General features: G+C 35.4%; 2 protein-coding genes across 3 annotated transcripts in view; one reads left to right on the top strand and one right to left on the bottom strand.

Annotated features, from left to right (window-relative positions):
* TMEM232 (transmembrane protein 232) overlaps positions 1-24,902 on the bottom strand; it is a 341,832-nt gene that overhangs the window by 188,359 nt on the left and 128,571 nt on the right. The gene's annotated exons all lie outside the window — the stretch shown is intronic.
* The window catches only part of SLC25A46 (solute carrier family 25 member 46), a 198,499-nt gene continuing 187,027 nt past the window's right edge, over positions 13,431-24,902 (top strand). The window contains exon 1 of the mRNA XM_077139006.1: positions 13,431-13,440. The gene's annotated coding sequence lies outside the window, so the exon portion shown is untranslated. The remainder of the gene's footprint in view (positions 13,441-24,902) is intronic.

Below are 24,902 nucleotides of genomic sequence, written 5' to 3'. Positions count from 1 at the left end.
CATGAGCCAATTTCTATAATAAATCTCATAATAGTTATACACACACACACACACACACACACACACACACACACACACACATATATATATACACACAGTTCTGTTTCTCTGGAGAATCTGGACTAATATGCCTTCTTTGGTGGTTTGGAGTTATATACGCCAGAAAAAACATGTTCTTAAACTCAATCTATTTCTGTGGGAATAAACCTGTTGTAAATAGGATCTATTTATGGGTTATTTCAGTTAAGGTGTGGCCCACCTCAATCAGGATCGGTCTTAATCCTAGTTTTGTAGTGAGCCAGATGGAAAGAAAGCCACGGGAAGCAAGAAGTCGAAAGTAAGTGGAACCAGATGAGAAGGGAGAGGCCAGGAGAGGCCCCCATGTGCACTGCCATATGACAGATGGGTCCAGCACCAAGAATCACTGGCAGCCAGCCCCAGGATGCCAGTCCACAGGAAGAAAAACATCGCCTTGATGATGCCTTGGTTTTGACTTTTTCCTAGCTTCAAAATTTTGAGCTAATAAATTCCCCCTGTTTAAGAGAACCCATTGTATGGTATTTCCTTGAGTGGTCAAGATAGGTAAAATACTCTGCAAGAAAGTGGTCTCACCATTTCCTACTATGCCCACTGACAATGCTTATGAATATTAAAAATTAATAAAGCCCAATGTAATAGGTGAATTATAACTCACTACTATTTAAATTTGCATAGTTTACTATTGGATGGAACAACTTTTATATGTTTATTGTCTTGTATTTCTTCTAAAGTAATTTTACCACTCACATCCCCTCTGCTCATTTTCTTGTTGAGTTGATTATCTCTTTCTCTCCCTACAAGTTATAGGCATTCTTTTTTATATCAATCTATGCATTCTTTATCCAGTAAATAGTCTGAAAATTACTTCCCAACTTTCACTAGTATTTTAAATTTTTCTTTTTTTCCTGCACATTTATTGTACATTTTTTAAGTAGTGAAATATTCCAATCATGTCTTTTTGATTTGTTTTTTTTTCTCCTTTGTTTACAAAATGTTCCTTGGCTGAAGGTCATAAAATATTATGCTATAATTTTCTTGTAGTTATTTTAAAAGTTTTAATTCATGTGGAATTTGTTTTAACCTATAATGGGTGATTAAAACAGTCCATTGGATAACAAATAATTAAAACACAATTTATTGATAATCCTTTCTTTCTCCCATTGATCCAAAGTGCCCCATTTATAAAATGGCAGCATAAAGAGCATATTTCCATACACACACTTTGCACACACACTTACACCACTAATATTTTCCAAGATTATTTTACGTGCAAAAAGTGTACACAAAGCCAAAAGCTAGCTGCGTTTAGCAGTAATGTTACCCCTCAAGATGGAGAAAAGCAACACAAAATACAGCAAGGAAAGATTTTCACATCCTATTGGTAATCTCTTTAGCAAAAATAAGTCATAAATCACATAGATAATCAGAGGCAGGGTGTATGTTACTACTCATGGGTTTTTAGATTTAAAATTAATCACCACTGTAGCCCCAGGCTCAGATGTGTTGTAATCAAGTCTAATGTTATAAAATAACACTATTAAAGAACAAAAGAACATAATAATTGAGCTGCGGATAGTTATTTTGCCCCAAATATCAACCAAGAAAATTGGAAATTGTAGGAATTAAAACAGAAGCACAATCTCAGTGGAAAAATTGTAGTTACCATAAAAAGAATGGAGAGAAACGATATAAAGAAATGGAAATAGGGTCATTCAGTGTTCACAAAAATGACAATTTGCCAGTTTTTAATGATAGCATGGACAGAAGTTATCAATTATTTTAGAGGATCAGCTTCATGCAGCTTCATATTCATTAAATATAATATATATTCAGAACAAAAATAACACCAAAGGTATCAGGTGAATCTGAAAATGAAATAATATAATTTACAGGTATTTGATTAATACTATGAAACAAACTAATTTTAAAGTTGCACAAAAATCAAATATATTCAAAACCTTTCTGACATTTGATATGTTGATTGCTCACCTGTTTAAACAGGTGAAACAGGTGAGCAAACTCCAAAAGTATAAATTCTATGACTATTCAAAAGTGCTAACATCTTGACTGATAAAACTTGTAGGTGATAAAATACAATATTGTGCTAGTATATATTTTTTGCTAAAACCTGCTTCCTTTCCTACTTTTGCTTTGAGACTTAATGTAAATTATGGACCTTAGCTAATAATATAACAGTATTGGTTCATCCATCCTAACAAAGGCATCACACCAATGCAACATGTCAACAACACAGAAAACTTGGAGGAAGAGAAGACTAAAATGAGAACTCTGTACCCTCCACATGATTTTTCTGTAAAACTATAGCTGCTCCAAATTTTTTTTTCTTTATTTCAATTTAGAGGAGGCTTCTTGAGCTGACATGAAACGCAATAAGGTTAAGAGATGTTCCTCCCCACGTTTATATATTCAGTTCCCTCCTCCCACCCCAAAACTGATGCCATGCTAAGTTTCTCCTAAGCTCGGGACCCATTAATGTTCCACTAGTTTTCTACATTTATGCAATCTATGACAGTGGGTTTAGGCTTTTTTCTGAAGCTCAGAATCTTCTTAGAAAGTGACCGGTAGCAAAGTGGTGGTCACAGCTAGTAGAACATTTGATTCCATTTCCTCACTGAGGTAGCCTTGCTGTTTTCAAATGGATGTACTGCTGGCATGGTTTGTTTCTTTCCTCATGAGCTCCTCAGAATATTAAAAAATAAATAGCAGTGACATCTGAATTATTTTGCCTCTCAAAGTTCTGTGTCTGAATTATATTTAAGCATCTGTGGTCTCAGTGGCTTTGTTCTCAAGGCTGTAGGTGGTTGGTGCCATATCAGGAAAGAAATCTAGGGCTGGAATGGTGAAAACCACAGCCAGAGTAAACAGCAAAAACAAGAGTCTTCCAGACCATGCTGCCAGTGGGAGTGGGCAGGAGGTGAGCAGAGGGAGGTTGGGAGGCACTGGAGCATGCTTTTCCTACTTTTCAAAATAAAGTCGTTACCATTGTTAGCTGCCTATCCACCAGCCATCCACACCACCCCCCTTATTCCTTGCAAATAGAATCCTGGTTTTGTACTTAGATCCTAGGAGTAAACTCTCATGGGTCATGAGATCCTAAGAGTAAACTCTCATGGGTCATGACAAATGCATTCCTCTTCTCCAGGTATTTACTTTTCTAAGCTTCCTTGTAGCTAGGGGTAGCCTGTGTATCCAGTCCTGTCAATGACACACAAGTCTCAGAGATGCTTCTACAACATTTTTTATTTTGTGATAAGTTGGAGAGACTGTAGAAGAGATCCAGTTTCATAACTTCTCCTTCTTCCTGCCTTGCAACAATGTAAGAGTCTGTGATATCTGGAGCTAAAAAGCCATCTTTAATTAATGAGGCAACAAGCCTGGAGAATGAAAATCTAGCTTGCTGAGGAGTTCAGAGTAGAAAGACATAAATAAAAGAAAGAAAAAAATAACAAAATAAAAAATTAAAAAATGAAAGATATAAAGAGAATCTTGATGGCATCCTCTAGCCATTGAGTAAGAATTTCCCTGTCCTTCATTAGGCAAAATTATAAAAATATAAGTAGTTTAAATCATGATTGGTGTGATATTCGGTCACCTCCAGTCTAATGCCAAAATTGGATGGATAAGGAAGGAACGAAATTATGATTAGATGTCTAAGCATTAAGCTATTGATGAAATCTAAAATTCATATAATTGAAATTGTTAAATTGAGAATTAAATACCTACCAAACTAACCAGCAGATTTCTATTCTTGGCTGTCTCAATCAATAAGCCACTTGAAATGAGAGTGAGAAATCAATGCTGTCTCCAAATTTTGAAGTGACAAGATAGATGAAGGCAAAGACCCAAAATATAACTAAATTTGGATTATGTTAAATGTACGGAGTGGTGTAAAACAAAAAATATTAATGCAATAATTTTGAAGATGGAATTAGAGATGTCTTTAATTATACTACAAGCAATCCACTAGGTGTTGACTGGTGACCTAGGTTCTAACAGAGTAAATGCCAGCAATGAAGAGACTTCCAGATTGCAGCAAGAATGAAGGATTTTCAAGCTTTAGGATAATGATTTACCTGGCTTTGAAGATAATGAGGCTGTGGAGTTTGAGGAGAAAAATAAAAACCATTATGAATACTCCTCTTCATTTGACTCTCATTAAGTCTATAGAATATTTGTTAAAATACAGTTTTCTATTAAAATCTGTTTGCTTGTTTTATCCCCGAGTATGGCAGTATACTAACATTCAGCAAGATACTTTTACTGCATGGGTAAGCATGATATGGTAATTTATTTAAAAGGGTCATTTTACTATTTCCTTTGTACTGTGGTTCATTGTTGAGGAATTTATTCACATTTATTTTATTTTGTGGTTTGTTTTTTACTCTCCCGTGTTTCACTAAAATGGAGACCCTTTACTTTGAATGTACTTCATAAGTTATAGTAGAATATAATGGCACATCCAGTGCTTATGATTTCCTTTTGATTCCAGTGTAAAGTGTGTTCTAATGGCATATACAAAATAATAGGTTTATCTGTTCAGGAATACTTTAAAATCACCTTTAGCATACACCTATATGATGAAATTACTTAATTTTTTACAAAAATAGTCCATATAAAATTAGGACTCATCATGTATGACAGCACATTTTATACATTAAAAATATGGGAAAAAATACGGGAAAAGTGGATACTTTATTTATAGGAACATATTCAGATATATGCACAATTTTATATTCTTTTATGAAAATCTTTTGGTACATTCTTTTGCCAGTATGATATGAACTGAATTATCATAGTTTTATGTACAAGAAATTTGCCTACTATTTTCCCTAAGTTTTCTTGGATATTTTCTTTCAGATTATCTGTAGAATTAACTTTTCAAATTCTAATTCTTTGACAATTTTATTGGAATTACAGTTAATTTGTAGATTAATTAGGAAGAATCCAAATCTTTACAATACCAAGGTTCAGATCCACTTATTTCAAGACCTTTATGTCTTTAAAATACAGTTTTGTAACTTTTGTTCTTTCTATACCAGGCTTTAATTAATTTTGTTGCTTTTCTGCTGTTGACAGTAGGTTGCTTTTTATGAATTATTTTTCTATTAAGATATTGCTGCTACACAGGAAAGCCATTGACAATAATATATGATTCTTGTAGCTAGCTGCTTAATTCTAATAAGTGTTAATATTATATTTATACTCTCAGATATTCAAATATACATTCTGATGGCTCACAAATGCTTTTTCTTGTCTTATCATATTGGCTAGTACATCTATAATGTGGGTAAATATCAGCAGTTAGTGTCAAAATCCTTGTTTTTTACTTGTCTTGAATGGGATTGCTTCTACTATTTCATTCTTAAGAAGGATGTTGATTTTGTTTACTGATAAATACTCTATCAAATAACAAAAGTGCCCTTCTATTTATAGCTTTAATTTGATTTTATTTTACTTTTCTTTAAAAAAAATCAAGGATGTGTTTTTAGTTTGATCACTGCCATTTTGGCATCTATTAAGGATAGATCTTTTATTTAGTCAATTATATAAGATTTAGATTACCTGATACTGAACTCTCCTTAAATTCCTAGAAAAAACACTATAAATATAATATTCTTTTAAGACACTACTGCAGTTGATCCATTAGCATTTTACTTAGAATTTATACATATAAATTCATTTGTGAGATAGAATGGTCTATTTTCTTACACCAACTTCACTAAATTCAGGAAGCATGATTTTGAATTATAGAAACTATTCAATTTCTTCCTAAAAATTAATATTGGTAGTTTAATTTGACCAGGACCTGCAGATCATATACCCAAGGGCTGGATGTATTTTGTGTGTATGTGTGCCAGTGTGTAGAGATAACATTGACCTGAGGCAGCAAATGAAGAGTCTTTTCATATTATCATCTAAAGCAAAATGGTGCATAAAAAATAAATTATCTTTTGTATTATTATTTTCTCTGAAGATGGTTGGTTGCAAAAATATACAAAATAAATAATTTTTAATGACAATTTTGGGAACAGAAACCATTTTATTTTTCCATGGCTGGAAGATATTTAGTCTACTTCAATTCACAATTCACATAAAATGTTTACTGGATGGAAAGAACAATGGCAAGTACGGGAGTTATGGGTTGCTAGTAATTTAGGGTACTTTAACAGATTTTTTTTAAACTTAGATTTTATACAATTTTGGAGCCCTCTTTTTTAAAAAGTACAAAAATATCTCACCGTTGCAAAATTTACAAAGACATTTTTCCATGAGAAGATATCTCTAGTGTCTTTCCTAAGGTCTATTCAGTGAAAAGCACAGAATATTTTTCTATACCTGAAGATGTTTTTTGAGATAGAAATCCATTCTCGTCAAAACAAGCCTGCCTTCAGGGAACTAATAGAGTTCCAAATGTGTAAAATAAAGGTAGAATGCAGTTTATTTAGCAAGTTTAGATAGTCTGGTGTTCAAATGAATTTTCCTCACATGCCAGTTCTGTCAAATCTTACTATAAACTTTCAGTGCTTAACAGAAAAAAAAAATACAGATTCATCTTAAAATACAAGATTCTTGGTACTGTACATATCAAACTTTAGCTCCCCAAACCAAACATCCATTTCAGATAGCTTGGTTTCCACAATGGTCCTTTAACCTTTTCACGTTCATTCAGCACCCAACATCACCATATTTCTCACCCCCGTTTTCTCCCCTTCTCCAAATTCTGACTTAAACAAAACAGACTCTTCAAACCACAGATAGGGTCCTACCTTCCACAAACCAACCATACACACATTTGTGTGAAAATATTTTCCAATTTTTTTGGTCTGCCCTGAGGCACAAATGAAGAGTGATACACATAAAGAATATTTGGTATTCACTTGGACATAATATTTAATCGAATAAACAAATGGATAAGCAACAACTACTTGCTTCTAGATTGAACAGAACCAGGAGTTAGATATAAAAAAATAAGTGAGAATAAATGAGGCATTTATTTAAAATGGTGTTTAACAAGCATTTTGGGTTGAAAATATTATCTGTCATAAAGTATCTAGAAGACGATGGTGTTCATTTTCCTTATTTCATTCATAATCAATATATGCTTATTGAGTGCCTACTCTGAACAAGACGCATGTTACGTAATGCAGGGGGATGCAAGGAAGACTAAAATATACTCCCTGCCCTAAAGGAAAATAAACTTTCAGAAAATAAGTTTTACACAGATTTTAAGTTTCTTCAAAATACCGATTATCCCATTCTTCCTTAATAAAATAAATCACAATTTTTAGCTTGACTCATTAACACCTAACCAAAAACTCCATAAGTTGTGGCCAAATGATAATATTTTAAAAGTAGAAATACTATTCAATACTCTCTATGAAGGAGACTCAGTAGAAATGGGTAATATTCTTCCTTTACATTCTCTTTCTTGTTCTCTTAGTGGTGTTTTGATGGCTGGAACTCCCACAGCCATTTTCAATATGAAGACAATGGCTACACTTTTAGGATATTAGAGAGAAAAGAGCATGCATTCCTGAGAACTTCTTAAGCCATCCCATCAATTTTAATTTTGCTTAATCCAATGCAGTTTTGTCACATGTAGACAAACCAAGCTCTAATCAATGAAGGGATATCAGACAATTATTAAGACATGGAGTATGAAATGATAAATTCTGCTGGAGGGGTACAGAAAAGTCCATAGAAATACAAGGTTACATATAGGCAGGAGTTTAAGGTATAATGGAACGCTGAGCTTTAGGGATGAGGCTTGGAAAAGTTTGTAAATTAGTTTTCTGATCTATATATATTTTTCATAGATTCCACAGCACTTAAATAAAGAAATGGGATAGGCAGAGAGAATAAATATCTGATAACTTTATTCAATTGGATGGGACCATCTACTTATTCCTTAAGCCATATACTATTTCATGTATCACTCTACACACACACACAAAAATAAACGAGTACATTTTAAGTTGTTGGCATATTGAGATCAACTGAATATTTTGTTGAATTATTTCTATCTCACAAACCTAACAGAATTAAACTTTTCCAGAATAAGGTTTAATTCATTGTCAATGGGTCATATTTGCTTTTATTGGATGGCATGTCACCTGTATTAAAAATTTGAGAAACCACACAGATGCACAAGACTAGCAGCGAAATTGTGAGGTCAGTGATATCTCTTTGGAGAATTTTAGGGGTTTTGTTTAAAATGAGAGATATAAAGATATAAAGAATGATATATTAAACAAGATGAGTTATAAAAACACAAGTGCATCCAAAAGAAGGCAGGAAAGCTGTATGCAGATCTTTGAATGATTTCTGAATTCTTATGAATTTAAAAATAAAAGTGATTTTTCTAAAAGATGTGAATTAAAGCTAGAGATAGGACACCTGAAAGTATACCAAAGATGAACCTCCAAATATATTCCACATTAAGAACTCAGAAATACAATTGCTCCTGAAATAAGTAAAAGATGTTACTTCAGAAAGATGTTTTTTAAATAGCATTTCTTGTCATTGCTAATTTTTGCAATTTCAAAAGTAACATGAAGCCCGAATTCATTAGTCACCCTAACTGGTTTCAAAATATCTAGTAATTGCATAAGAAAAAGCATATTAATGAACAAATACAGGTATATATCAGCAGTATTTGCTGATATAAATATCCAAGTAGAGAAATGTTTAGTAAACCTGAAGCTGTATCTTCTGACAGATCAATTCCACAGCCATCAAACTATTATTGATTGCAATTTCATATCACAGAAAATACCAATATCCTTGCAATGCAGGAACACTGAATCTGCCATAAATTATACCTATATAAAGATGCCCATATTTAAAAAATAATATACAATTCCACGTTTGATCTTCTAACTTTCATTCCAGCAACATACATGACCCAAAACCTCCCCCTTCAACCACATTCACATAATTTAGTGCTGTTAATTATACCCACAACTGTGTACCCCATTGTGGATGATGAACTGGGTTAATAGTACAAGTATAAGAATGTTCTTTTGTGAATTAGAATAAATGTATAATACTAATACAAGCTGTCAATGATAGGGTGATATATGGGGAAAAATATCTGATGTAAACTATAGGCCATAGTTAATAGTGCTATTTAAATATTCTTTCAACAATTATAACAAAGGTACCACACTAACAGAAATTGTCAATAATGGGGGGGGTATATGGAACATGTTTTTTACATGATTTTTGTGTAAACCTATAATTTCTATAGTTAAAATAATTATAATATTTCACAGGCTTGTGTATTGGGCATTTTAAATGAGGTAATCCATGTAAATTGTGTCACACAGTGCCTAGAATGTAGAATATCTCAATAAATGCTGGCTATTACTGTTGAGAAACAAAAATATCCTAACTATATAAATATACAATCATCAAACATTCCACACCAATGCAAAAGACTGGTGGTGGGGTGGTATATGGGAATCCTGTACTTTATGCATGATTGTTCTGTAAACCCACAACTTCTCCAATAAATTTTTTAAAAATATAATATCTAATAAATGTGTGTTTCAAATGCTGTGAAAGAAGGCTGACTGCTCTCCCATTAGGAGCCCTTTCTCTTTCATCCTTGATAAGAGAATTCTGATCTTGCTCAGATATATTAGGAAAGGCAAGGAATAAATATTGAATATTCTCCACCAATCACAGCAATTCCATTCCTACTGATAGTGGGAATGTGATACAATTTTGGCCAATGAAATGTGAGAAGACTGTTGGAAAAATATTTCCTCTATTGTTAAGAAGAGGTATGGGGAGGAGCACTTTTAGAGGGTGGAATGAAGACCTAGGGAAATTTAGACCTCCATAAAAGCAATTATAACAGTGGCAAGAGCTGTCAAAATAAACTTATTCCAACTCTAAATTAGCTGAAGATTTCCTGACCCCTTCCCCAGGGCACACTGAAACAGTCTGAACCCCCTTTGTGAGTCTTGGCCCTTTTTTGACCAGGAAATACCAACTGAGGAAAATAATCCTCCTCCCAGAACTTGTCCTCCAGGCAAAAAGCAGCAGGAGACAATGAAAGGAGTGTAAGAAATTGTAGAGTCAGACAATATGAAATAAAGGCCTGCCAGCTTCAAACACCTAGGAGAGGGATGTCTGACTACTAAGAAACAGAAGGGACAACCAAACTCCTGTAAACAAGGAACTTCAAAACAACTAACAAGTAAAAGTGTAGGACAAAGACACAGGAGCAGAAAGACAGGGAAAACTCTGCACACTCTATTTGCCTTCGACAGACCTTCCTGATAGGAGTACTGAAGCTCAAAAAAACCTGTCTTATCACAGAGCTGGCTACAAATTCAAGAAACAGATAAGTCAAGGAATAAATCCAAAAATGAACATTTTAAAATATTAAAAGAGTACAAGACAAAGAAAAAGGAAATAATGGACCATCCAAAGGAAGAGGATAAAAATAAGGAAAACACCAACGAAGAAGACCAGACTGTGAAATAGTGAACAAAGCCTTTAAATAAATTATCTTAAGAATGTTCAAATAAAACATTTGCTCTGCTTATTTGTAGGAAAAAGCGTTATATTGTCCATTTTTGGTAATATAATTGGCTCTTGAGACTGAATTTATTTCTGAAAACTACTAAGAGTACTGAATAAAATACTTGAAAATCTTTTTAAAAGCATGTAAGAACTGACAAGATAGGAATTATCAGGTCAAAATTTCAGTAAATTAGTCCCATCTCCAATCCCCACCCCTCTTTTATTCCATGCCACTAGCTTATTGCTTATCGAGTCACTTGTGCCAGGGTGAACCTGTTTTGTACTCCAGGAAAATCATGATCTTTAATCCATATTTAACATTGCTGGGTGGGATCTTTTTACTTCTTTAAACCAAAGCAAGCACTTTATTTGTTACGACAACTGTAGGACAATAGGTTGCCTGGCTTTTACAATGTACCAGGTGACAGGAGGAAACCTGAAGTTAGATGTTGATAACACTACTGCCGCATGTATTAAGTAAGCTTCAACACATTTTCTCTAGCATTTACTGAACCGCAGATATTCAAAACAAAAAGGACCTTGAAATATCTATTTGCCTGTCTTCTTGTTAAGCAATATTTTTTCTTAAAATAATTCCAAAATCTCTAAGTCAGTTTTTATTACAAGACTTACTGTCACATTTCATTAAGAAATATGAAGCATTGTTTCAAATATACACACTTTAAATTGTAAACACAGCTTTTCCCTTCTACCCACCAATCCAACTAATCAAAGACCAGAGTGTCGATCTGCTTCTCCTGGTACTGAGGGCTCAGCAAAAGAGATAGGATCTGGTAATTGTCCTTGAGCAGAAATTTAATTATTATAATGTCTACGAGGCTTGGTATCAATTGATAAATAACTTTGGGGAAAAATATGAAGCCAAGGGAACACTCAATTTCTTCGTTATTAATCAAATAAATCCTGCTCTTCATTTTTATAAAAATGGAGCAGCTATGGTTGTTCTAACTCCCTTTCAGGGTCCGTCCATCTCTATGGTTAATGATGTTGGGTGGGTTCTTTTAGATTAAGTTGTTTCCATGGAGATATAACCCACTCAATTGTGGGTAGGACCTTTTGATTAGGTGACTTACTGGAGTCCTTTAAGAAAGAGGGAACCTTTGGAAAAAACTGACACAGTCCACACAGACAGAGACCTTTGGAGATGAGGAAAGAAAGTGCCCCCAGGAGGAAGATGCTTGAAACTAGAAGCCAGAGAGCTGAGCAGATGCCAGCCAATTATGTTCTCAGCTGACAAAAGTGTTCCAGATCCACTGACCTTTCTTGAACCAAGATAATTGTCTCTGTACGCCCTAGTTTAAACATTTTTATAGCCTTAGAACTGTAAATTTGTGATTTAAAAATTTCCCTTTTAAAAAGCCATTCTGTTTCTCGTATATTGCTTTCTGGCAGCTTTATCAAACTAAGAAAGATTTTGGTACCAGAGAAATGGGGTGCTGCTGCAGTTTGAAAATATCAAACATGTTGGAATGGCTTTTTAAATGGATAAGGGGGAAGTTCTGGAAGAATTGTGAGAAGGTTGATAGAGAAGGCCTAGAATGCTTAGAAGAGACTGTTGGTAGAAATGCTGACTCTAAAGATACTTTTGAGAAGGTCTTAGATAAAAATGATGCCTGAGTTATTGCAAACTGGAAGGAAGGTGACCCTTGTTTTAAAATGGCAGATAATCTGGCAAAATTGACTACTGGTTTTAGATGGAAGGCAGATTTCAAAAGCCATGAACTTGTATATTTAGCAGAAGAGATTTCCAAATTAAATGTGGAAGGTGTGGTCTGGTTTCTCCTTGCAGCTTGCAGTGAAATGTGACAGGAAAGAGATAAGCTAAGAACTGAACTCTTGGGTATGAAGAAAGCAGAAATTGATAGTCTGGAAAATTCTAGGCTTCTGAAAGGGAGATCCCAAAGAATAGTACCCCAAATGAGGATTTAAAACATGGAACATGGAACCAGTCAGCCATTTCAGAAAAAAGCAAGTTTGGAGATGGAGTTATCCAGGAAGGATTTGTGAAAAGTCCTTTTGCCTGATGGCTATGATCCTTGAATGCTAAATAGAAAAGCAAAAGCCACAAAAGTATTGTGGGATCTATATAAGCAAAACCACTTCCAGTTTGGACTAAAAGGCAGAACCATGGAAGCTAAGGTCTGAAGCCAACAAACCTCAGGCCAGAAGAGTAATCATACACTTGGAGAGACTGAGTTTGTTCCAAAGGCAGAGGGTGGGCCTTCTACTTAGATGCTCTGGAAGAGTTATGATGCCCCAGGCCTCTAAGAGGGTTAAGCACATTTCTTGGGGATTGGGGGAGGCCTGGCCCCACCCATTGCTCTGGAGGGGTTGAGCATGTGCCCGGGAGATGGCAGAGAGGATAAAATGCAAATTCATAAAAAGTAATGTAATATTATGGTTTTGGACACATAATGTACAAGGAAAGTGGTAATAAATAAACAAAAAAAAAAAGGTGGGCAGAGAGAGATGTAAGGGGAAAGTTCATGTGCATGCAATTGAACTTAGATAGGTATTAAACCAAATATGATTGTTACATATTTAAGGTGTTAAGTTTTAGCTCTATGCTAACCACAAGGAAAATAGACGAAAACTATATCCAGAAAGAAATGAGAAGGCATTCCTGCATTATCAGTGGTAATTTTAAGTGCAAATAGATTAAACTCTCCAGTCAAAAGGTGAGATTGGCAGAATAGATAAAATAGCATGACCCAACCATATACTGTCTGCAAAAGACTCACCTTAAATTCAAAGATACAAGTAGGTTTAAAATGAAAGGATGGAAAATGTACACATGTAGGTACAGCAACCAAAGGAGAGCAAGAGAGGCTATACTAATATCAGATAAAAAGGATTTTAAGTCAAAAACAATTATGAGGCACTAAGAAGGTCAATACAGATTGATAAAGGGGACAACTCAATACGAAGCTATAACAATTTAAATATGTTTGCATCTAAAAGCAGAGCCCCAAAACATATGGGGCAAATAATGACAAAATTTCAGGGAGAAATTAAACCATCAGACTTTAATATACCACTGGATAGAATATTGAGTCAAAAGATCAATAAGGAAATACAAGAATTGGATGACACACTAACCAATTAGACCTAAAGGACATATATAGAACACTGTTTCCAACCTAAGCAGCACTGTTTCCAACCAAAGCAGAATACACATTTTTCCCAACTGCATATGGATCATTCTACAGGACAGAGCAAGTTAAGTCACAAAACAAGTCCCAACAAATTTAAAAATATTGAAATCAAGCCATGTATATTCTTCGAAATGGAATGAAGCCAGAAATCAATAATAGGGGAAGAAATAGAAAATTCACAAATATTTGGAAATTAAATAACACACTCTTAAAAAACCAATGGGCTGAAGAGGAAATTTCAAGGGAAATTCGGAAATATTTTGAGGTGAACGAAAATACAATATACCAAAACTTACGTGATGCATTGAAGGCAGTGCTGAGACATAAATTTATACCTCTAAATACTTATATTAAAAAAGAATAGACTTCAAGTCAGAGACCTAATCTCAAAACCGGAAGAACTAGTAAAAGAAGAGCAATGAAATAAAGATTCGAGCAGAGATCAATGAAATTGAAAACAGAAAAAAAAAAAAAGTAGAGATAAACAACAAAATCAACAGTCTGCTCTTTGAAAAGATTTTAAAAACTGACAAAATTTTAGATCAACTAACAAAGAAGAAATAGAAGAGGATATAAATGAATAAAATCAGATTTGAAAAAGGGGACATTTCTATCAACCCCACAGAAATAAAAAGGACTGTAAGAGGATACTGTGAACAACTGTGTATCAATAGATTAGACAACACATGAAATAGATAAATTTACAGAAGCATATAAACTATCTACATTAACTCAAGAAGAATTAGAAGATCTCAATAAACCAATTACTAGTAAAGAGGTTGAATCTGTAAACAAAAACACCTCAACGAATAAAAACTCAGGACCAGATGCTTTCACAAAGGAACTCTACCAAACATTCCAAGAAAACTTAACTCTAATTCTGCTCAAACTCTTTCAAAAAATTTAAGAATAGGGAACATTCTCATTTCATTCTATGAGGCCAACAACATCCTCATCACAAAGCCAGATAAAGATACCACAAGAAAGAAAACTACACACCAATATTTCTTTTAAACATAAATGCAACAATCCTCAACAAAATCCTAGCAAACTGAGTGCAACAACCGATAAAGGAATTATGCAACATGATCAAATGCGATTTATACCAGTTGGCTCGAGTTAAAAAAAGCAATTAGCATAATACATAAACAAAATGAAGGGGAAAAAAGCATGTCATCAACTCAATTGATTCAGAAAACACATTTGACAAAATTTAGCACCACTTCTTGCTAAAAACACTTAGAATACTAGGAACAGAAGGAAATTTCCTCAGCATGATAAAGGTCGTATATGGACAGATAACATCCTATTTAATGGTGAAAGACTAGAAGCTTTCCCTCTAAAATCAGAAACAAGACAAGGATTCCCATTATCACCACTATTATTCAACATTGTAATGTAAGTTCTTGCCAGAGCAATTAGGCAAGAAATAGAAATTTAAAAAAGACATTCAAACTGGAAAGGAAGAAGTAAAACACTCCCTATTTGCAGATGATATGATCCTATATACAGAAAATTCTGGAAAAACTAACACAACAAACTAGAACTAATAAATGAATTCATAAAAGTGGCAGGGCATACAAAAGTCAGTGTTTATATGCACAAGCAATAAACAATCAGAAGAAGAAATTAAGAAAAAAATCCTTTTTGAGAATAACAACAAAATGAATCGAATATCTAGGAATAAAGCTAAGCAAGGACATCAATTTTTTGTAGAAATTACATAAATTTTTGTAGAAAACTACAAAATATTGCTAAAAGAAATCAAAGAAGACCTAAATAAATGGAAGAACATGCTATGTTTATGGATTGGAAGAGTAAATGTCATTGAGATGTCAATCCTACCAAAAGTAATATAGATTCAATGCAATCCCAGTCAATATTTCACAAACCTTCTTTGCAGAAATGGAAAAGACAATCATCAAATTTAGAGGGAAGATTAAGGGGACCTAAATAGATATAGCCATCTTGAAGAAGAAGGATGAAGTTGGAAGACTCACACTCTGTGATCTGAAAACATACTACAAAGCCACAATAATCAAAGAGCATGGTACTGGGCCAAGGACCAATGGAACTGAATTGAGAGCTGAGAAACCTTCACATTTATGGCCAACTGATTTTTACAAGGGGGCAAAGATTACTCAATTGGGAAAGAATAGTCTCTTCAACAAAAGGTGCTGGGAAAACTGGATCCCCATTTACAAAAAAAAACAAGTTTCTTAGACTTTACACCCAAAGCATAAGCAACAAAAGAAAATATATGTATATAAATGGGACTTCATCAAAATGGAAAACGTTTGTATCTTAGAGGACTTTGTCATGAGAGTAAAACAACAGCCCACAAAATGGGAGAAAATATTTGGAAAAAACATATCTGATAAAGGATTAATATTCAGAAAATATAAAGAAATCCTTCAGCTTAACAACAAAAAGACAACTTAAAAGTGAGCCAAAGAGGGAGTGCAAGGGTAGTTCAGTGGTAGAATTCTCACCTGCCATGCAGAAGACCTGGGTTCAATTCCCAGCCCGTGCATCTCCCCCCTCATCCCCCCCAAAAAATCAACAAACGGTGCTGCAATAATGGGATAGTCACATGGAAAAAGATTGAAGTGTGAGCTCCACCATACAGCATACAGAAACAAACAAACAAATAAAAAAACATATCTTAAGAATATTTGTGAACATTTAGAGGGTAGAGAGGGGATGGGAGGGGTTCTGCATGCTGTTGCTACCCAGAAGCCATCAGACAGCTGACACTGAGGCATCTGTTTCCAGCCCAGGGGCGTGGAGGGAGAGGAAGCATGCACCAGCCAGTCCCCACTCCAGTTGGACATGCCTCTCCTGCCTGCCCCCTCTCCCACTACCTTGCTGCCAGCCCACCATGCCCAGCCCCCTCTGGATTCGGCAGGCACTCCTGGGATTGTCTTGGAGGGGACTGTCCTGTGCAGGGTAGCCCTAGTTGCAAAAGCTGAGGAACTGAGAAACAGAGAACAGGAGACCATCGGGCTGCTGCAACAGCCTAACAAAGAAGCCGGGAACCTTCAGGAGTGCAGGGATGGGGAAACAGGGGAGATGGGGACCTGCAAGTAAGACAAGCTGCTTTCCTTGAGTGCATTACCCTCACCAGAGCTGCTCCGCCACCCACAAGTCACCGCATACCCCATACACCTGAACCCTGTCACCAGCCCCTCACCCGCCCTGTGCTCCAAGCACCCTGCCAACCCCTTGCACACATACACACCCCACAACCCCACCCCAAGCACACACACACCTGCCACAGCCCAATCTACCTCCCCTGAGCAAGCAGTCTTGCCTGCCCCCTCCTGAGTCCTGCTTCCCTCTCTTTGTTCCCTGTAGGTGGTTGACAGCACATAAAGGCTGCTGGCACCTACCTCCATACCCAGGCTAGACCTGCCCCCAGCCCACACAGTCCTGCAAACCCCCCCACCCCTTCCCCCCAGCTCTGCACACATGTACATCAGTTTATGGCCCTCCAAGATCTGTGCATGCGCACAGCCCCCAGTTATGCCCCCCAGCTCTGGGTAAGTGATGATCTGCATAGCCAGGCGACTTCCATCCCAGCCCATGGAGACTCAATGCGGACCTGCTGCCCTGAGCTCTGCACATGCGCACAAAGGGCCCCGTGCATTGGATCAGTGCACACCAGGGCCCCAATGCCCAGACTCATGAACGTGCACAGGCACATACCCCCCGCTGCTGGGTGCCCATGCTCACAAGCACCAGAGTAGCATCCCCAACGTACACCTATACTTGTGCTGCAACACATCACCACATGGCTGTGCCCCACCCCACGCCCCACATCCTGCTCCACAACCATCCCACAAATACAAGGCTTTAGACTACTGAAGAAAATCAACTTCCAAAGTAAATCAATCCAGATATTTACATGCCTTGAAGACAGCAGAAAATCACCAAGTATATTATGAGGTAGACAGACATAGCCTTGCCTAATGACAAATTAAAACACCAAAGGAGACAAAGACGTTGGAACAACTAATCAAAGATGTTCATATAACTCTACTAAATAAAATAAATGGGATTTCTAGTGACATAAAGGAGATCAAGAAGACACTAGAAAAGCATAAAGAGGAATTTGAAAGAATAAATAGAAAAATAGCAGATATCATAGAGATTAAGGATGCTATAAACCAAATAGAAAGCATACTAGAGGCAAACAATAGCAGATTTGAAGAGGCAGAAGAAAGAATAAGTGAACTAGAGGGCAGGACAACTAATTTCGAACACTCAAAAACAGCAAATGGCAAAAAAAGATGGAAGAACTTGAATTGGATCTCAGGGAAATCATGGACAAAACAAAGTGCACAAATATAAAAAGTGTTGTTGTCCCAGAAGGAGAAGAGAAGAGTGAAGGGCTAGGAAGATTACTTGAGGACATAATGGGGGGAAACTTCCCAACCTTTATAAAGGACATACCTGTGCAGTCAAAGAAGTTCAACGAACTCCAAGTAGAATAAATCCAAATAGGCTGTCCCCAAGACACATACTAATCAGTCTGTCAAATGTTGAAGAGAAGCAAAAATTCTGAAAATGGCAAGAGAAAGACACTCTACTACATACAAGGGTAACTACATAAGACTGAGTTCAAACTACTCAACTAGCATGAGGGAGGCAGAAGGCAATGGTATAATATATTTAAGATCCTGAATGAGAAAGACTTCCAGCCAAGAATTCTTTACCCAGCCAAATGGTCCTTCAAAACTGAGGGAAAGATTAAAATTTTCACAAACAAGCAAATCCTGAAAGAATCTGTCAACAAGAGACTGGCTCTACAAGAAATACTAGAGGGAATTTGCCAGCTGAAAAAAAAAAGTCAGGAGAGGAAGGTCTGGAGGAGGCCACAGAATTGAAAAACACCAGTAAGGGTAACTTAAAGGATAAAAAGAGTAAGAGGGAAAAGAATATATAGATCTGACAAATAAAATACAAAAGATAAGATGGTGGATTCATGAATTACCAGTGGTCAATGAGAGGGAGTGGGAAGGGGTATGGTGATGTATGAGTTGTTTTTTTTTATTTTTAATTTCGTTTCCTGGAGTGATGCAAATTTTCTAAAAATGATCATGGTGATCAAAACACAACTATGCGATGATATTGTGAGACACTGATTGTATGCCATGAATGGGCTGCATGTGCGAGAAGATTTCTAAATAAAAATATTTTTAAAAAAGGAGTAGGAAACAATATAACTGGGGAAAATAGGATTTAACAAATGAGTATGTGGCTTCTAAATCAACATATTAATATTTTTTCTAGCTTCCAGTGTTTTGGAGCAGCTAGAAGGAAAAATCTGAGATGGTGGTATGGTAACTCGTGACAAACTCTGAAATCTGTTCTGTAACCACCTTTTGAAGTGTGCTTTGAAAATTATTTGCTTTTTATATGTTATGTTTATATGTTATATTTTACAATAAAAATGTTAAAAAAAATTTAAAAATCATCAGAAGACTTGAACAGATATCTCTCCAAAGAAGATATACAAATGACCAGGAAGTCTATCAAAAGATGCTCGACATCATTAGCTATTAGGGAAATGCAAATCAAAATCAAAATGAGATACCTCTTTGCATCCATTAGGCTGGCTATTAAAAAAAAAGGAAAATAACAAACAGGTGTTAGAGAGAATGTGGAGAAATAAGAATACTCATTCATTGCTGATGGCAATGTAAAATGGTGCAGCCACTGAAAAAGACAGTTTAGCATTTTCTCAGAAAGCTAAGAATAGAACTACTATATGACCCAACAATCAGACTATTAGGTATATAACCCAAAGAACTGAAAGCAGGGACTCGAACAGATATTTTCATTGTGACATTATTCACAATTGCCAAAAGACGGAAGCAATCCAAGTGTCCTCAAGCTGATGAATGGATAAATAAAATGTGGCAATTACATATGGCAAAATATTATTTGGCTATAAAAAGGAATGAAATCCTGATACATGTGTGACAATGGATAAATCTTGAAGACATAATGTTGAGTAAAATAAGTCAGACACAAACAGACAAATATTGTATGATCTGGCTGATTTGAAATAGATTAAGTAAACTCAGAGTCTGAATTTAAAATATAGGTTACCAGGGCACAGGGTAGAGATAGAGAAGGGGAACTTAGCTTAAAATGCACAAAGTTCTTATTTGGAATAATGGAAATGTTTTGGTAATGGATGGTGGTGATGGTAGCACAACGCTGTGAACTTAACAACACTGAAATACATATCTGAATATGATTATAAGAGGAAATGTCAGATTGTATATATGGTAACAGAATAAAATTTTTTGAAAATCCTTGGAATTACAACTGTGGTTAAAGTTAATCACCAAGTTAAACCATGAACTATAGTTAATAGTGTAATTATTGAAATGTCCTTTCATCAGCTGTAACAAATACTTCACACCAAAGCAAGGTGCTAATAATAGGGTGGCAGGTGGGAATGCTATATTTTAAGCATGATTGTTATTTAATGTATAAATTCTCTAATAAAGAAAAAAAACTGAAGAAAACTGTGTCTAAGATATTAAAAGAAACTCTGAGAATAATGTCTCACCAAGTACAGAATATCAATAAAAAGATAGAAATTTTTAAAAAACTAAATAGAAATTATGAAGTTGAAAATAGGATTTGTGTAACATCCAGAGGTCAGTCATACATACACACAAAATTAATAGAATAAAGACAAAAACGCATGATTATTTCAATAGACACAGACAAAATATTTGATAAAATCCAACAACCTTTTATGATAAAATGCTAAAAATAAAGCCAGAAATGGAAAGGAACTCCCGTCAAACTGATAAAAGTCATCTATGAAAAAAACCTACGGCTAATATCATAATTAATGGTGAAATATTGAATGCTTTCACCTAAGATCGTAAACAAGATAAAGATGTCTGCTCTCACTCCTTCTATTCAACACTTCACTGGAGGTTTAGCAAAGGTAATTATGAAAAAAATAAATAGTCCATTTTGGAAAGGAAGAAGTATAACTATGTCTGTTCACAGACTGTATGATCCTGTATATAGAATATCAATAAATACACAAAAATATCTATTAGGACTAACAAATTAATTTAGCAAGGTCATAGCATACGAGATCAATATTCAATAATCTATGTATTTTTATATAATAGCAATGAAGAATCAGAAAATGATATCAATATAATTCCCTTTACCACAGCATCAAAAAGAATAAAATGCATGAAAATTTAACAAAAGACGTGCAAGATGTATACACTGAAATGTTAAAAAATTCAAGTAAACGGAAAGACATCCATGCTAATGGATTGGGAAGACAATATTATCGAGATGGCAAGGCTTCCCAGATTCAACACAATTCCTATCAAAATTTTATTGCAGAAATGGACAATCTGCACCTAAAATTCTCATGTAAATGCAAGGGAACCATAATAGTCAAAACATTTTTCATGAGAGAAAATGTTTAAGAAAATGGCTAATACCCTAAGAAGACAGAGCAGAAAGATGGAAAGAACCTGAATTCTTGATGTTTTTGAGCTACTAAATTAACCCACCTTGATCCCTGTGTCTCTTATGAGGATAAGTGAGTTGAAGTAGCCAGACTGTAATCAAAGTCATGTGACCCAGTTTGATCTCCTTGTCAAAGGATTTTCAGGTAAACATATTATGATGTTTACTAGAAGAAAGAGACCATAGTTACAGAATACACTTAGAAGAATAGCTCTGGCTAAAGGTTTACGTGGGGTAAATAAATCTGAAATCTATGGATTTATGAGGCATGGTACTCTGGAGAATGTCAGGCAACATTTACAACTCTCTGGGAGAATAAAACAGTGATATTTAATAAGTTGCATGCTTACTAAGCTGGGTGAAGAAATAAACAACCTAATTTAAGGACCTCATCCATTATTCTGGATGACATTCATGTCTAGTGCAGGACCTAAGGAGCTTCCCTCTACGTTCAACCTCTCAGTGCCTTGTCTGATTCTCTTGGTTTCCTGTATCCCTGAAATTGTTATTAATTCTCAACACTGTGTAAGTACTCTTATTTATGTGAGTTCCAGATGTCAATTCATTTCTTGTGTTAGTTCACCTGGAGTTCTTGTTATTGAAATCATTCATTTTCCTTTAATAAAAACCATTTTCAATTGGGTCTTCTGTGACTTGCAGCCTAAAAAATCCTAAAAATACAAATGTTTATCAAATTGATATCAGAAGTAATACTTACTGGACAGTCTCATTAATTTATATAATATTCTAAATAAATGCCTGAATACCATTACATTTTAGAAAAATATAATTTCAATTGAAAGATTATAGAATTTCTGTTAATTTTTAAATGGTAATGAAATTAATAATTATGTGTGTCACTCCATTAAGAGCTGAAAGGAAAACAGTAATTCTTGGAATATATTTCTTCACTCAACAATAAATATGGTGACTTTAAAATTGCTTTTATTCAAAATTATGATTTGTAGCATGGGAGATGGCACTTAACTCCTCTCTTACAAAACGCATGTTCATATATCTCTGCCATAGCACTGGATATTTCCATATAATTTCGTCTTTATGTGATAATTTCAAAGATTAAATGAAAATACAAGAATTCCTGTATGTTGAAGATATTTTCCAAACCACTCCACAGGTAGAGAAATCTGCCAATTTGGTTGAAGATGCATGTAAGAGGCAATAACTCCATGTAATTTACTCTCTGAGGGACAAGTGGAAAGCAAGTACAAGAAAGTGGAGCACAGATGTAATGAAGGAGAGGAACCCACTGAGATACAGGAGCTACACTACAAGGCATTCCTTAAAAAATACAGTAACTTCACACATTGAATATTGGGAAGTTCATCAGAATTACAGCAAGTTCTTCTTTTGGGAGGTAAATGCTTTCTGAAAGGATTAGGCCAGTTCTATTCAGAAAAAGTAATATCTTGCCAAGAGCCCGTTTTCTTTGGTATAGCCTATGGAGTATAAAAATCTTCATAAAGAGTTAATAGTATTGTTTTAACTTATGACCTATAATAAATTGTTAATGAATTTATTTCATCAGATGCTTCATTAAATGTAGAAAATTGAATTGACAGTAACCACTGAATTGAATGTGTTCCTTATGTAATAAAAAAACTTTGCACCTTTACTCTTCATATTTGAAAAATATGAGAGTGACAGTGCAAATATTCCAATGTAGGGAGCAAGAGGATTTTTAAAAAAATTTTGTCACTAGGCTGCATTTAGTCACCCTACTATTTACTTCTGTGGCACAACCCACTTCCTCAATACCAGTCCATGTGGTTAAATCTTGCCCCTATCTCCAGGGGTGGCAAGTGACCTAAGCCTAAACTAGACAATGTGCCACATTCTCATGGCCATGTTTCAAGGGTAGACAAATAGCTCAATTAAACTAATGATTGCAGCGTGGGGCTTGCCTAGCCCGACCGCACTGGGGTCTCGTCCTCGGATGTGGTTTAGCCGGAGAGCGGTGTCAGCCGAGACCACGGGGCTCGAAGGTCTGGAGGGCGCACGAGCACAATAAACCGAGACTAAAGAATAATAGCAGTAGTTTATTGCATAGGGGCTCGCGGGACCTAGCTGGCTGGCAAGGCTTACAGGCTAGGACCCCGACAGGAGGAAACACAAAGAATATATAGGGTTGGTGAGGGGGAGTTAACGGAGGTGAAGAAACTTTGATGGGCAGCTGGTATGGTGTCGTGTAGGATGTGGATTGGCTAGGAGGTGTGTTGAATATTATAATGGGTGGTGAGGTGAGGAGTGTACATGGTCCAATGAAGAAGAGGTGAAAAGGTGGTGCGATATATGCTCAGGAGTTGCTAGGCAGGGGGTTAGAATAGCAAGGCTTGCAAAAACGAGAGAAGTCTGGATATGTCAGGGCATGTTAAGGCAGATAAGAGGAGACAGTTACGAATATATGCAGCAAATGATTTTTTTTATTAGTTTAATTCTATTTTTTATTAGTTTAATTCTATTCTTTGCCTACTAGTGGCTTCCTGTTTTAGGCCAGCAAACATGAGCCATGTAGAAAAGCAATTCTATTGATTCTATCACAGAATTAGATGGTAACAAGCCTCTTTCCAATACTAATGGAAAAACGTGAATATAGGTTTTTCTTTTAGTTATTCTGATTTAACTGTTGAATACTAATCATGGATAATAGATACTGGCTTTGGATTCTGAACATAGCATGCCTACTCCAATTTATGCATGGTTTCTAATTGCATTGAATTCCCAATGGAATTCCTAATTGAATGTCTTCAATTAAGCAAAGGTCTAATGCCATGTGTGGCAGAGAGTGGCAATTGTTCACCAAACGTGCTTTCTTTTCCTTCTAGCACATAGCTGTATTACATTTTCCAGCCTCCTTTAAAACTAGGTGTGGCTGTATAAAAAAATTTTGGACAATGGAATGTGGGATGAAATGACGTATCATGCTTCCAGGCTTGGCTCGTGAAAACCTCCACATATTTCTCTACTCTATCTTTCCTTGACTGCCAGCTAGATGCAAAAGATACACAGAGAACTCCAAAGATCTACGGGATGAGGAACCATCAGGAGTAAAGGATCCTGGGTGTCTAAATGATCATGGAAACAACCACCCACCAAATTGCTAGTTGAATTATTAGGAGAACAAGAAATAAAATTCTATCACATTAAGCTACAAGAAGGAATAGTCATAACAGGTGGCTTATCCTATAACAATGTAGCCTATAACCAAGACAGTCAATGGACATAGACATGTTTTTAATACTGCTGCACATCATGTACAGTCACATTATCCAAAAAATACACATTTCGATTTTATGTGATCAATACACAATTTAGTTTTAGGAAGTTGCATAGATGCCCCATGCTGCAGGTTACAACTCTCCCATTAGTTAAGTCAATGTTTAAAAATGTTGCATTTTCAAGGCATTTTACATTCTATAGTTCCTTTTTCCTCATCAATCTCAAAGTCACAGCCACTAGTATACAATATATATCATAAATACTCTGGCTTACAAAAATCATAGATTTCAAAGGAATCTAGAGGGATGAGCCTGTCAAGGATTTTTTGATGATATTTATGGTTTACTATAAAAGAAGAATTTCCTATAT

This window comes from Tamandua tetradactyla, chromosome 21 (genome assembly GCF_023851605.1).
Source record: "Tamandua tetradactyla isolate mTamTet1 chromosome 21, mTamTet1.pri, whole genome shotgun sequence".
In the NCBI taxonomy this organism is placed as follows: domain Eukaryota; kingdom Metazoa; phylum Chordata; class Mammalia; order Pilosa; family Myrmecophagidae; genus Tamandua; species Tamandua tetradactyla.
The sequence above is the reverse complement of the archived record's forward strand: the minus strand, read 5'-3'. Positions and strand labels throughout refer to the sequence as shown.